Raw genomic sequence first — 8,586 nt, 5'->3', positions numbered from 1 at the left:
TAAGGGCACTTAAAACATGAGGGCATTTGTTCACATGCATGTGCCACAGCGGCTGGTGCCTTGAAAAGTTCCCGGTGCTTCAGTGCGTGCAGTTGTATAAGCGGCGAAACATGTATCAGGGCACAGAAAATGGTGGGGTGTGCTTCTGAACTAAAACACGTTGGAGGTGCTTTAGTTCAAAACGGCACGGCCACCATTTGCTGCATGCTGATGTTCATTTCACTGCTTATACAACTGCACGCGGTGCAGTGAAGTTCACATCAGCTCACATGAAGAGTAGACTTGATTAACCAAGTCTGCTTGGAAGCAGTGGATCTCTGGCATGTCATGGGATGAAAACCACATATTAAAACTCATTAGCTAGTACTAATTGCCCTCTGAGGGTACATCCAGACAAGTCCAGCCATGCAATATACGGTGCCACAAACATGTCTGCAGCACTACATGCTGCACAGTCCAGTGTTCTCCATGCTGCAAGGTCACACTGCTCATGCATGTGCTGTTCTTGGGTTTTTTCCCACATTTTTTTTACTCCTGAATATCCAGGGGTCAAAAAACTCCACGTGTGTTTGTATGTGGGGAGGGGAGAATGGGGATAGAGCACTGCATGCTTGGGCAGCGTGCGTTGCTGAAAAGCAGAGCCTGGCCACCCAAAGTCACACTGTAGCTGCTGGCCAGTCTCCGCCAGCAGGGTGGCTGTGGCTGGAGCACAGGGAGGTCCCCAGAACCCAGGTAAAACTTCTGGAGGCAGCCCAGTGGTGGCCCCGCTTCCCCTACTGCCCCTGGGGGAACTTGCGGTGTGGCAAAGTGAGCATGGCATGGATGTTCCCTGGGGACAAGTAGCCGCAGTGCATTCCCCCTTCAAGCAGGGATAGAGCCCAGGTGTCTTGGCTTTGGCTACATCTATACACACCAGTTCTCCAATGGTAAGTCAGATCTGTGCAGGCAAGAAACTGTATTAACCCTTAACATGAGACTTTTCACAGCACATTCTAACTTTAACACTGCTTAATATTCCACAGATCTATTGTGGTCTAAGTGTAACCTGTAACATGCAACATAGACCTGAGATTCTGGTCTATGCTGCTCCTGCAGAGGGATGCAGGATGCTCAGTGGTGCATAAAATTTTTTCTGTGGTTGTAATTCAGCCAAATCTTGGGTGCATTTCATAAGGACAGCCAAAAAAGATAAATGGCATTCTCAAGCAATAGCTTCATGCCATATGGAAAGTTCCTGTGCCAGATGATCAGGGTGCTACAGATCTCCCAGAAAAGGTCTGAGAACTTGCTTAAGGTTACTAAATCCACTGCTCCATAAATTAATTCTCATAAACTGTGAAACTTTATTTGGCTTAAGCTTAAAGAAATCAATCAGAGGCATAAACTAAGCACATGAAACCTCAGCCTTGCTAGATGTAGTCTGGCAAATTAAAAGCAATGGAAAACAGGTTTAAAATAAACGACATGAGAAGTTGGTACCAACACACCTTCTAATAAAAACTACCCATTTTTAAATTATATAACAGTACATTGGCATAAGGTGGCTTCAACTATTAAGCTGTATATCTTAGCTTCGGCTATTTTTAAAATCTGTGGTGCCATAGTTCTGCTGCATGAACCTCAAAATAAGACTTATGTTCATATGTGCACAATATCACAGTTGTCTGCATGTTTTGATTGTGATCACTATTACAGTGAAAGCCAAGGCTGAGCACATGACCAAATTTTAACCAATTGCAAAAGGTACATTAATGACCTTGAGTGTTAATGTTTTATTTCATGCTGAAATAAATAGTCCATGACATTTTAATGGGATGTTGCAAATCACTTTAAAATGGCAATTTTTTGAGAATGACAGTTTTATAATGAAACTAGATATTTCAGAGCCCTGGAAAATGTTTCTGTCTCCAAGAACATTTTGGTCAGATTATTTTAATAATTTCAATTAAGAACTTCCTCCTATCTGTAAATTGTAGAAAACTAAGAACAGGAAGGACAAAAAGGGTATTTCAGTGTTGCATATGCTGCTAGTATAGCTGCTGATCATCACATTCAAAATGTGCTACGCTCTTTATAGACAAGAGAAAGATCTGCTCCTTTCTGGAAACAGGCATGCCATCTAATTCACATAGCTTTTCTATTTAAGATACCACCATAAGTTTTGCATATATTAAAATGTGTCATCTTAAAAGAAGTTTGTCTGTTACAAAGGTAATTAGGCAACTAAATAAAATATGCAGATAGAGGTTTAGTGACCTTTACAAAGGCACTTAGCCAGGTTAAGTGCCACATTCCCCTTGCTTTCCGTTAAGATTGTAACACCAGATCTTCTGAGCTGTGTTTGTAAATTCCACTGGATGCCTGTCTGTATCTTTGGCCATCTAAATAACTTTGCAAAGCTAGCCTCTAGCCCATGCAATTTATATCAATAATAGTGATGAGGCCTAATTCTGCTGCCCTGTGACTTCAGTATACAGATAATATAGGTTTGGGTCCTTTGTCATTTATTTAGCTCCTCTTGAGATGCTGCCAGATCCACTGACAGATTACTCCGTTATCAAATTGATCTTATTGTAGAACACCTTTCCTAACATTTTAAGTTAGATGTTTCTGTTTATAGTTCTAGATCACTACTTTTTTTTTGTTTGTTGACCATTCATGCATACCCTAAAGCACGGTCAAACAGATGGGGACAACAATTGATAGTCTCTGCAGCATTAAGCTTGGAACTGCAGTTTTGGACTAAACACTCCCAATGAAGTATATATTGTGGGCCTAGTCTTGCAGCTATTGCCAATTTAATAGCTTCCCTCTTTAAACCCTGTTCGTGTAGCATACACAAATCAAGGCACTTAAAATCCAACTATGCTTCTACATAAATGAGAGGAGGATGCATGCAAAATGAGAAGAGCAAATGGTAACTGAACACTCAGTGTGGACTCGACCCAGTTTTGGCAGGGAATGGATTGGATGCTTTTGTAAGCATGAAAAAAGGTATCATAATGTCAGATGTTATGTCACATTTCAGCTTTCACATCTAGCATTTTGCCAATTTGATAGATATTGACAGCCTCCATGCTCCCACCCAGCCATTGCTCCCCTCATCACTCTGGCTGCAGAAGCAGCTGGCTTCTCCCTCTCCTCAAGCTTCCACTTCCTGGTCTTGCCCCAGAGGCAGTGTAATGCAGCACAGTCTGCAGTACTGGAAGAGCTGCTAGCCCAGGGTACTCATGCAGTGTAATGTGGGGGGGCCATAACTAGGTGCTGGGGCACCTATGTGACATGGTGCAGAGAGGGTGTCTGTGGCCTCTACTGGTGCAGTTCAGTGCAGCAGGGATGGGGATATCTGCAGCCCCTTCTGGTGTAGCCCATGCTATCTAGGATTTAAACAGCCCTGGCCTAAGTTACACTCTCAGAGGTTCTAAGCATGTGCTAAATACAGCATTCAGACTTTTCATATCCTGCAGGTATAGGATGATACAAATAATCAAGATTTCTTATTTACTCACAATCAGGAATAATTTTTTTAATATCAGTTATCAGCTAGTTCTCCTTGGAATCAGGATGTGTTTACCTCTAGGTACTTTTAGGGTGTAGTTATACCATACGATTAGCATGTGGTAACTTTAAGGAATGTTAGTCAGTGTTAAAGCTAGCATATACTTTAAGGGTTAATACCCACTCTAACATGCACTGCTCTGACCTGCCCTTGGAGAGCCAGGAAGCAGGGGCATGGCTAGGACCCAAGATGGTTTTATGCCTGCCCCGCTTGCTTCCTCTTTGGGTGAGTGTAGGTGGCCCAGATCAGGACCAGAGAAGCCCATATTGGGCCTGTCAGCTCCCACCTGCCTAGACTTGGTCCCTGCCCACTAGGGCTGTGCAAAATTTTGCCCAGTGTTTCATTTTGAAACTGTTTTCATGGATTTTGAGCTTGAAACAGCAAAATTGAAATGAAACAAAAAGCTTTAAAACAGCTTTGAAATTAAATAAGGGCACTCAAAATGTTTTAAAAGTTTCAAAACATTTTGAGTTTTGAAGTAGCCTGGTGGTGAGAAGCAGGAGAAAACGAGGGCTGCTCTCCAAGCAGTCCCATGGAGCTCAGTCTGGTGGGAAACGCAGCCCTGGCTTTTTCTGCCTCCCACTGCCAGGCTGCGCTCCGAATGGCTCTGCAGCCCCATAGAGCTCAGCCCAGTGGCCTGGCAGTGGGAGGCTGAGCACAGCCCTGGCTCTCCCTGCCTCCCATCACTGGGCTATGCTCTGAGTGGCTCCGCAGCCCCATGGAGCCCTGGCTCCCCCCACCTCCTGTCACTGGGCTGCACTCTGAGCAGCTCTGCAACCCAATGGAGCTCAGCACAGTGGCAGGAGGCAGAGCGCAGCCCTGGCTCTCCCCACCTCTCCATGGAGCTGCGGGCCCCTGGATATGCATGCCAGATGACAGCAGGCTGCCTCTGTCAGCTGAAACTGGAAGCAGCATCAATTTTGCCCAGCCCTAAGCATGGGCTGAGCCCAGCACATGTCCTAGGTGGCAGGGCAGGGTCCTGTCATCCACTGCACAAATCCAGGGGCCCACAACTCCGGGAGGAGTCCATCACAGCTCAGAAGCCCTCCTGGGGGGTGTGAGCCCCCGGATCTGCACGCCAGAAGAGGAGGCGGCTGTTGCTGCTGGCAAGTGTCATGAGTTTTCCTTTAAACAATTTGAGGTGTAGATTCCCAGAAATATCTGCACTTATCTCCTTGAAACGTGTCAGGTTTCATGCCCTCATAAAAGGCTACAATCCCTACAATTTTCATCTGAATCAGGCATGAAATGACAAAGTTTTAGGCATTTGCACGATTCCCTATTATAGCCTATGGGCAAAATGTCAAAATGTGTTGAAACAGTGAAACAGTTTTAACGAAACGGAACAGTGCTTCGCAATGAAATGCAATGAAACAACAAAACAAAACACTATCCCTTTGAAATGGAGAAATGGACATTGAAATGAAATGATGTTTTTTTACATAGCCCTACCACCCTTCCCTCTCCCACCAGCTTGGGATTGGGCCCACTGCCCTGCACTAGCCTGGATCAGATCTGCCATCCCTGCTGCCTGGCCCGGGTTTGGCCCTGCTGTCTCCCCACCTGATTTGGGCCCACCATTCCCTTTCCACCTGGGATCCAGCCCACACCACCCCTGTCACCTGGGATTGGCACCTGCCAATCCCACCCCCCCACTCCCCTGATTGTGACCCCTATCTCCCAGGATTGGTCATCAGTTACCCACTTCCCTGATGCAGCTCCTGGCTTATGTGTGGCTGCCGTTGGTGTCCCAGGACAGCAGGCACGAAAGGTGAACATGCCTACTCTGGCTGCTGCCACTCTGGGCTGGCTCAACTTGGAGAGCAGCAGTGGCCTGGCCATGGTGGCAGTGGTAGTGGCAGGCAGGTACCCCTTCCCTGCCTGCTTCCCTGGGACAGTGCTGGTAGATCAAGTAAGCAAGGGACACAGGGGGCAGGACTGAGCTGGGGAGGGTTGGGGAAAGCCCCAAGGATGGGGATTTCAGGGAAACAGGAAGGAGCCTCAGGAGTGGGGGGCAGGAGGAACTCAGAATCGTAGTAGAAGGGAGGGGGGATTCTTACCCTTAGGGCTCCCCCAGCTGCTTGTGCTGTCACTCTGAAGGAAGACAGCATCTATCTGGGAATGACTGTGAGTGGTGCCTCCTGGGATGCTAGAGGACCACTCCCAACAGGTCTTGGGCTTGTGGAACAGTTTAATGTGACTGCAACATGAGCTGGCCAAAACCAGTTCCAGGTAACCCTTACTGGAAGAGCTGCTTAGAGAACCCTTATCTCATGCTTTCCTACCCTAATGTGTGGACGTTCCTGTTTTAAGAGCCCTTAATATAAATTTAAGGTAACATATAACAGCACCCTATGGCAGGCCTACGTTCACAGTGCCGCCATTAGCATGCCCTGCCTGCCTAAGCGTGCCGCAGCAGCATATACTTACCTGTCATGACTTGATGTTACCTGAGGTTTCACCAGAAGATGTTGTTCAGTGTTTCTCGATGACCCTTGGTGCCTTGGCTGGTGCTTCTTTTGTGGGGCTCCTTACCTCCCCTACAGCTCACCCCTTTCCACTTGGGTGATCTGGTTTGGTCTCAGTAGTATCTGGGCATGCCATAGGCACTGTCTGTTCCCCCTGGAAGAGTTGCCTCTGTGGCTATTGACAGGACTGAGATCCAACTGAAAAACTAGCAACTTAACAATATGTAAACTGAAATTCCTTCAGGGACACAAGTGAGCAGGGTGATGATGCTCACTGCATCTGGTGCCTCTCCTTGGAGCTCCCACCTATGTGCAGGGTGCTTTATATGGCCATTGTGTGATTCCCTCCCTGGGAGTTATATCTGCAAGAGCACTGGGGCCCTGGGTCTATTGGTACCTGGCCATGCCTTGTAATGTCCCATGGAGTATTTCCTCACACTCCTGTGACCCTTAGGGTCTTAACACTGGCTGGCTGTGGATTCTAGTATCCAGAACTGTTCAAATGTGATGGGCTGTGCCACTGAGCTCTCAGGTGGGTTCTTCCCTTTGTGGGTCCCACTGATGCCTCCTGGGATGCCTTTGTTCTGCCCTGGCTGCCCTGGGTGTACCTGCTTACAAAGTCCTGCATGGGTGGCGTAGGTCTGAGTCCCTTGGTCCATCCGTGGCTACTCCTCCACTTGGAGCCCAGGCTCCCTTTCCCAGGCGTTTGGTCTTCAGCAGCATTGTCTGACTTGTTGGGGCTCCTTACCTCAGGATGGGTCTCCAATATTCTCAATGCTGATGAGTGGTACCTCAGATGCTGCAGGAAAGTCCCAGCCACAGTCCGAGCTGCCACACTGTCTGGCAATTCATCTACGTGCTGTTGCACTGGGTCAGTACCAGCCACAGGAAAGACTTCTGGAGGCACAGCTAGTGCTTCTTCCTTCTCTCTCCTCACAGATGCAGCAGTCGAGTTCCTCTTATCCCAGGAGCTTTGAGGGACCAGACCAATCTGTGGCCTCTCTTCTGGCCATGCAGTGCTGGCCTGGACTCCTGCAGACCAGCCACCTGGATGCTGGTGGTGTGGTGAATGGGGTGCAGGCCTGCTACACAGTCTTGGAAATATTCCTGTATTTTTTATTTGAAATGGACTAGTTTTGGGCATCAAAAATACTTGCTTAAGTCAATTTACTTGGATTCACAAAAAGGAAATGTTTCCTAGAACTACTTAGTTGAAAATCCAAACAGGTTCCCTAGAATTTCGCTCAACAGGACCCAGTAAAATAATTCTAGTTACCATGACAGAAAAGCAGGAAGTCTGTCCACAGCACTGATCTAAATTTTCTCATGCCAGTGACTTCAGTTTACATACCATATTTTCCCAAATCCACGACAACTCTGCATTTAAGATAACCCCTCAATAATTAATTTGATTATTTACATGTATTAATAATTCTCCATGTATAGAATCTAATTATTGGTGGGTTGTCTTTAAATTGTGGCAGGGGAGGTGGTTGGGGAGTGAATTACCTTGGCCTTTGCCCATTGCTCCCTGAGACCTGCCCCCCCCACTTTCTCCCCCTGCTGCCTGTCAAACTTGCATCTCCCCACAAGCTTGCATCTCCTGGTACTTACCCTGCCCTGCATCTCTGTCCCTGTATCCTTTGCCTCCCTCTCCTGCCCAACCCAAATGCTTTCTCTCCAGCTCTGGCAGGGCTCTGGCCCCACTCCAGTGCAGGACACAGCATATATTTGCTCTGGCCCTAGCCCAGCCAGGTAACAGCTGGCAACAGCAGCTCCAGCCAAGCTCTGAAGATGGATTGGGGCTGGAGCAAATATGTGCTCTGTGCTCTGGGCTGGACTGAGGCTGGAGCCACATGATAAGCAGTGTGATCTGATTCCACCTTGCTCAAATCCCTTAAAAAACCATTAATGTAATATGTGGATGGTCTTCTTCCTGCTCGCTGCTCTCTTTTGACTTTGTGAAAGTGTGAAGATGATGGCTTTCTATAAAAGTAGGAGCATTTAATGTTTTTTGTCAGGACATGAGCAAGATAGAATAGGATCACACTTGGATTCCTAAGTCTACTTCCATATCTAAACAGTGGAATAGGATGTAATAACTGCTTTTTGAAAGCTGGGTAGTCCTTTTATTTATACTGAATTCTTGTCATAAGGACTCTCTAATATGTCTCCTCCATGTTTCTCTAATCCATTCCATGTGATATCTTCAAAGAACACATTTCTTTTCTAAAGTGGAAGGGTTTCATATACGATTCATGTGTGGTATTTATCTATTATATGATTCATGCATGGTATTTATCTCTCACCCCATTCTCATTAAAAAACTAGGGGACTGTGGTGTCAACACCTGCACAGTCAAATGGGTCGCTAACTAGCTGGAGGGCCGCACCCAGAGAGTGGTGGTGGATGGGTCATTTTCGACCTGGAGGGATGTGGGCAGTGGGGTTCCACAGGGCTCGGTCCTCGGGTCCGCACTGCTCAACATCTTCATCAGTGACTTGGACAAGGGGGTAAAAAGCACCCTGTTTAAATTTGCTGACGACACTAAGATGTGGG

Source organism: Gavialis gangeticus, unplaced genomic scaffold (genome assembly GCF_001723915.1).
Source record: "Gavialis gangeticus isolate Ggan-Ray unplaced genomic scaffold, GavGan_comp1, whole genome shotgun sequence".
NCBI lineage: Eukaryota > Metazoa > Chordata > Crocodylia > Gavialidae > Gavialis > Gavialis gangeticus.
Note: the sequence above shows the minus strand (reverse complement) of the source record.